The sequence below is a fragment of the Eleutherodactylus coqui genome, chromosome 1 (assembly GCF_035609145.1).
Source record: "Eleutherodactylus coqui strain aEleCoq1 chromosome 1, aEleCoq1.hap1, whole genome shotgun sequence".
Lineage (NCBI taxonomy): Eukaryota > Metazoa > Chordata > Amphibia > Anura > Eleutherodactylidae > Eleutherodactylus > Eleutherodactylus coqui.
The window spans coordinates 4,711,082-4,717,719 of record NC_089837.1 but is presented as its reverse complement, the minus strand read 5'-3'; positions in this window follow the sequence as shown (position 1 = coordinate 4,717,719).

The window sequence follows — 6,638 nt, the reverse complement described above, 5'->3', positions numbered from 1 at the left end:
TAAGGGGTGTAGTGACAATAATGAGAATGTAGTGTGCACTCCCCTCCAGCTCACTCGGAGCTCAGTGGCGGCACGTCGGAGCTCAGTGGTGTCACACCCATGTGTGATGTCACTGAGGCTCCTCCCCTGCCTCCGGTAATGAGTACAGAGAAAGGACCTATGAGGTGGGTCAAAAGGTGTGGGTCCTAATCCCACCAAATTGTCAGATAGAGAGAGGGGGAACCCAACCGATGCCGCCTCTGTCGACGATTTGTCACGGATCGACTACTCGAAGCGCACTTGCCACTATGACCGCTTGTCACGGCAGAGCCTCGATCAATCACTCTAGCGGGGTTGCAAGCGCAAAAACATTAGAATACAGGCAGATTTGTACCCAGCTTTCCCAGCCTTCTGCACACATGCAGAATGAAAGCTCAAATCACCCCCTGATCTGGTCTAACGCCTACAGCACTCTGGTCTGAAGAATGCTTCAGACACTTTTTAATGCTTGGTAGATCAGCTGCTTGAGGGGCTTGGAGAGTGTGAAGTTATGTAATTGGATGGTATTGCCGTCTTCAGCTCCACTTGGCAGGAACACCTAGAGAACCTGCCAGAGGTGCTCAGGTGGATCCAAGATGCAGGTCTGACCATCAAACCTGGAAAGTGCCAGATCGACATGCTGGAAGTGCAGTACCTAGGGCACCGAGTAGGAGGGGGAACACTAAAGCCAGAGCCCGGGCCGGCGAACGCCATCCTGGCCTGACCTACCTCCAAAGCTAAGAAACAGGTTATGCCCTTCTTGGGTACTACTGCAAATTTGTTCCCCACTACAGTGCCCTGGCCAAGCCTCTCACTGACCTAAGAAAAAGCTGCCTCCCATAGTGAACTGGACCACTAATTGTGAATGTTCCTTCATAGCCCAGAAGACTGCTCTGCCCAGCGCTCTGGTTCTACAGGCACCAGACTTCACCCAGAGGTTTGTAGTACAGACCGACCTGAGTGCATACGGCCCAGATGCTGTCCTAAGCCAAGCAAACCCAGGTGGGAGGAGCACCCAGTGCTATATCTGAGCCGCAAGCTTTTGCCCAGAAAGGTGGCATAAGCCACCATAGAAAAAGAGTGCTTAGCCATCATGTGGCCTCTGCAGGAGCTGCAGCCATATCTCTATGGGCGGAATTTCACCACAGTGAGGGATCCTCACCCGCTCAATTGGCTGCATAGTGCCGCAGGCGCCAATGGTAAACTGCTCCGCTAGAGCTTGGTGCTGCAGCAGTATGATTTCACAATTCACCACAAAAAGGGCAGTGAGCATAGTAACGCCGATGGGTTGTCCCGCGGGGGGAAGTGAAGATGGGCTTTGTAGGGGATCTGGGGGATCAACCTACTAGACCCACTCTAAAAGGGGATGTGTGGTATAAGGAGTTGTGAGGGTATATGTAGATAACGACTGTTCAACTACGTATATAACTTTCACTGTCTCAGGCCGGAAATCCGGACTTTACATATATGGTTATGCGGTGAATTTGAGCCAATGAGCCCATCACCCATTCCTAGTGATGAGACCAAAGGGTATAAGACCCCATGTAATCTGTAATAAAGTGCGCAGTTATGTCCCCGTGTGAGGAACTATACCAGACCTCCGTGTGTGGTGTCTCTTCTTTACCGCCGGCAGCGGGGCATTGGGGTGGGCCTGATTGGTGCTGTACGCAGAAATTTCCCTGACAGAGTGATGCAGTATCAACCAGCTGCCCATCAGGATACTGGGAAAGTTGAACTCCTCATATTTTTAAATTCCCCTCCCTCACTCACATCTGAGAGGTCTCTGATATGCATTTGGCTTCAGGAAGTCTTTGATCATGAAGGCAATAAAGTTAGCCAGGGACAGGGGGATGTTAATTACCCCCTGCCAGCAAGATGTGACATCTGGTATTCCCCACAGACATCCTGGCTCCAAGACTGAAAGCAGAAGAAAATCTGTTAACAAGGATTATCGGTCGTGTGAAGGGCCTAGCCCAATATGAATTATATTTTTGGAATCGGGCGAACAGCCGATTAAAACGCATCTACAGACATTGAGGTGCGGGTCCCAGAACACCCCCAAATAGAGTATCCATGTCATGGGTATAATTTCCAGGTCATGCTTGGTATCGCTGAGTAGATAATATTATGACCAGATATATGCCGGGCCTATATTCCCAATCAGAGGATCTCCTGAGTATAAACGATACATCTGATTCATACACGAGAAAAATAACTGTGAAGCCATGAATTATCCCATGACATTAGCCAAAGCAATGGTGAATCGTTGTAACAAAGGCTGTTACTTGCCACGGCTGTTATTTTACTGTCGCTAAGGCTCTGTCTGCATTTAGCAATTCCCTAGATTTCTTAGTCAGCCCGCATTCTCCACCAAAAACTGTTGGAGTAACCCTTAACTTTACATTGATACTAAGGTTCCTGGGATCTGCATTCTCTCGTGCATCCAAATGAATTAATAATGATTGCTGCAGAAAGAACGTCAACAATGTGCAGTCACCGCTGTCCGCCTTCTGAGGAACCAATTCAGTGTTAGCGGTATTAATAGTGCCAAGTAGAACTAAGAAAGGTGTAGTGTCCAATCACGGGAGACAACTCCTTAAAAGTGGCAAATCATTACGACTTTTGAAGAGTAAGGAATGCGGATACAATGAGTAGTTATGGTCTCCAGGAAACGCTCACGCCCCACAACGAGGGCAGGCTGTATTAACCCCTGAATAACAAGTGTAACACAGGTCACCTTGTGGGAGACTTGGTTCCAATGAGGTTTAGCGCAAGATATGTCCTCCAGCAAACACCTTTCTTTTCCAAGAAAAGACAGAGGTGTCCATGTGGACACCTACCGCACGGTCCATGATTTCTGTGAGGGGAACAAGGTTACAGCTCTGGACTACCCCCTAGTGGTCCTCACCCCTCATGATATCCAGAGCATATGCACACAAGTGCAACCCAAGCACTTATCTCTGGCCTGTCAGATCCAGCCCTCTTCGTGCCTCATAGCATCTTTTTCCAGTGTTGTACTACTTTGAACCCGGCTACTCTTCTTCCAATTGAGTATCCTGGTTCAAAGGGGGGAAGGAGAAGGCATAGGTGATCTTGGTATTGCAGATCAGCTATTTTTTAATTTTTTGCAACAAGATTCTGATCTATTTGAAATAGAATATCAGCCTGATTGTCCAGCAGTGATGCAACAAGAAAATTTAAGTTTTAAAAAAGTTACTGAAACCCCCTGTTGGCAATGCATATTTTGAGCTTTCTGTAGATGGTACCAGGGTGAAGATTGGCAACTCCACACCGGATATGCAGTGGTCACACAACAAGATGTCCTAGAAGCAGAAGCTCTGCCTCCGCATGTCTCAGTGCAAGAAGTGGAACTGAAGGCCCTCACTGAGGCAAGTAGAGTGGCGAAAGGTAAGACGGCAACCCTTTACACTGACTCCTGGTATGCATCTGGCATAGCTCATGATTATGGCCCAATATGGAAGGCCAGATAGTTTTTTACCTTAGCAGGACAACCAATTGAGAATGGTGCAGCGGTGCAGAGTCTCATGGAGGCCCTACTTCTACCTGACAAAGTTGAGTGCTCACACAGATTCCTACACTGGAGAAGCAAAGGCAGCAGCCCTCAAGCCGTGGAAGAAAAGAGGACATTGTCAAAAACTTTGGACATTGACTAAATTTTGGACATTGACAGAACTTTGAACATTGATAAAAACTTTGGACATTGATATAATAAGGACTTTACAGTTACAAGCCAGCAAGGAAGAAAAGCAAAAATGGACTAAAAAGGGGGCAACAGAACAGGACGGCGTATGGCGAACAGTCAACAGAACTTGCCTACCACGGTCCCTGTGCCCCATGATGGCCCAGCTGATGCACGGAAAGACACACCTATCAAAGCAGCAATGATGTCAGTGCTTGATCGAGGACGAGTGGCTCCTGGGTTCTCTGTAGCTGCTGCATCATTTGTCCAGTCTTGCATGATATATGCCATAGGTGAGACAGGGCAGAAGTAAATTTGCCACATCCCACTTGCTGGGACCACTCTACCCATTTCAGGGATTGCAAATTGGCTACACTCAGCTCCCACTTGTTGGGAAGTATGAATATGTGCTTGTTGTTGTTGATTTCTTTTCAGGTTGGAGACCTACTCTGTTACCAAGGTAAAGGAGCAGGTAACCGCACAGAAGCTCATGAATGAGGTAATCTGCAGATATGGGGCACCGGAAGTGATTGAGTCAAACAAAGGTACACACTTCACAGGTGAAATAATGCAACACATCATGTCTGCTTTGGGTATATTCCAGGCCTTATATACACCCTACCATCCACGGAGTAGGGGAAAGTAGAAAGGATAAACGGTACCCAGAAATTTAAGATGCAAAAGGCAATGGAGGAAATGGGAAAATCTTGGATTGAGTGCCTTCCAATAGTTTTTCCTCAGTTAAGTCCACACCACAGCAGCTGAGTTTGGGGAATGATTCACTTGTTAATTTTGTCATAGGCCTCTCCAAGGAATTGTCAGTAATGTATTCTGTAGTTTCTGCTTCTCTCTCAGGTCCTACAGATGAGTGTCACTATCTGAAACCAGGTGACCGGGTCTATGTGAAAAAGTTTGAGAGAGAAGGACTAGAAACCCGGTTTGAAGGTCCCTACCAGGTGTTGCTCACTACCCCAGCTGCAGTCAAACTCGAAGGAAAGCCCACTTGGCTCCACGCTTCGCACTGCAAAAAGGCCCTGGGTCCCGGAACACAGAACTCATGATCCTGCATATCCTTTACATGCTATGGGCAGGGGTGGGGACCTGGGCGGACGTGGCCATCACACATTCAGGGGCAGGAAAGAGGGAAACTGGAACCAATGGTCCGGAGAATACGAAGGGGAGGTGACATTGTGGTACAATTCCTCTAACAGCCATAGCCACACACACCTTTGACTACTGTACACTAGCCCCCTGTTTCAGGGATCAGACCAAATTAATACAATGAAATGTGCAATATGAAGCCTACACTGAGGGTGAGAATCCAACACCGCATTGTGCTAAGTGGGACGTTGGCGCTCCAGGTGGTAACTTTGATCCACATTTACACATAGATGCAATAGGAGTGCCAAGGGGGGTGCCAGATGAATTTAATTCTAGAGATCAGGTTAAAGCAGGTTTTGAGTCCTTATTTGCTTTTGTCACTGTTAATAATAATGTAGATTGGATGAATTATATCTATTACAATCAGCAGAGGTTTGTAAACTACACCAGAGATGCTTTACAAGGGTTAGCTGACCAGTTAGGGCCCACTGCATCCATGGCGTTCCAAAATAGAGTGGCCCTGGATATGATTTTAGCAGAAAGAGGTGGGGTATGTAACTTCCTGTATGTGTATTATCCCTTTGACCAAAAAGAGTATGAGTAAGGGACTGGATAATGTGACACCAACATGCCCTTGTTTGAAAAAGATGAAGAGCCAGTTCCGATAATGCCAACCAGGTACGTTACCAGAAGAATGGAGAGATAGACTAGTACTGCGCCTGCCCCGATCTCCTAAGATGGATTGTCAGTGGACTTCCCATTTGTCTAGGGATTGTGCAGAAGACCTTAGGTTCCGGCGAGGGCGCACCCTGTGGGGTGTTAACTTGTACAGAGAGAGGGTATGGATGCCCGGAAATAAGCCCAGGGAATCCATGGCCTCCTTCTGAGGTGAGGTAGGGATCCCCCCTTTTAGGAGTAGGGCCTTACGGGCAGTGGGGAAACCCTGACGCAAGGGAGAGGCGACCGAGGAAGAGTGCAAGGTCTGGTGCTTGATCTCCATATAAGTTTTTAGGGGGGTTTGTGAGGGTATATGTATATATTGCCATATGTTTTTTATACTTTTATACCTATATGCAAGTTCTATTCAAAGTTAAAATGAGAAAAACTTATATGTCGCCTTACATCAGATATTCCAAAGGTTTGCAAGGCTGAGAGATATGTGTCCAGAAATTCAGAGATGATACAGAACCGGACACGAAGGCCGCGTACTTGGCTGTTTTCCCAGAAGCGCCGTATCTAGATAACGACTGTTTAACTCCGTATATGACTATCAGTGCCTCAGGCGGAAATGCGGACATCATATATATGGTTATGCGGTGAATTTGAGCCAATGAGCCCATCACCCATTCCTAGTGATGAGACCAAAGGGTATAAGATCCCATGTAATCTGTAATAAAGTGCGCAGCTATGTCCCCGTGTGAGGAACTATACCAGACCTCCGTGTGTGGTGTCTCTTCTTTACCGCCGGCAGCGAGGCATTGGGGTGGGCCTGATTGGTGCTGTACGCAGAAAATAACCCTGACAACCTTAAAGGGGTTGTCCCGCGCCGAAACGGGTTTTTTTTTTTTTTTAACCCCCCCCCCCCCCCCCCGTTTGGCGCGAGACAACCCCGATGCAGGGGTTAAAAAAACAAACCGCTCAGCGCTTACCTGAATCCCGGCGGTCCGGCGTCTTCATACTTACCTGCTGAAGATGGCCGCCGGGGTCTGCTCCCTCCGTGGACCGCAGCTCTTCTGTGCGGTCCATTGCCGATTCCAGCCTCCTGATTGGCTGGAATCGGCACGTGACGGGGCGGAGCTACACGGAGCCGGCATTCTGC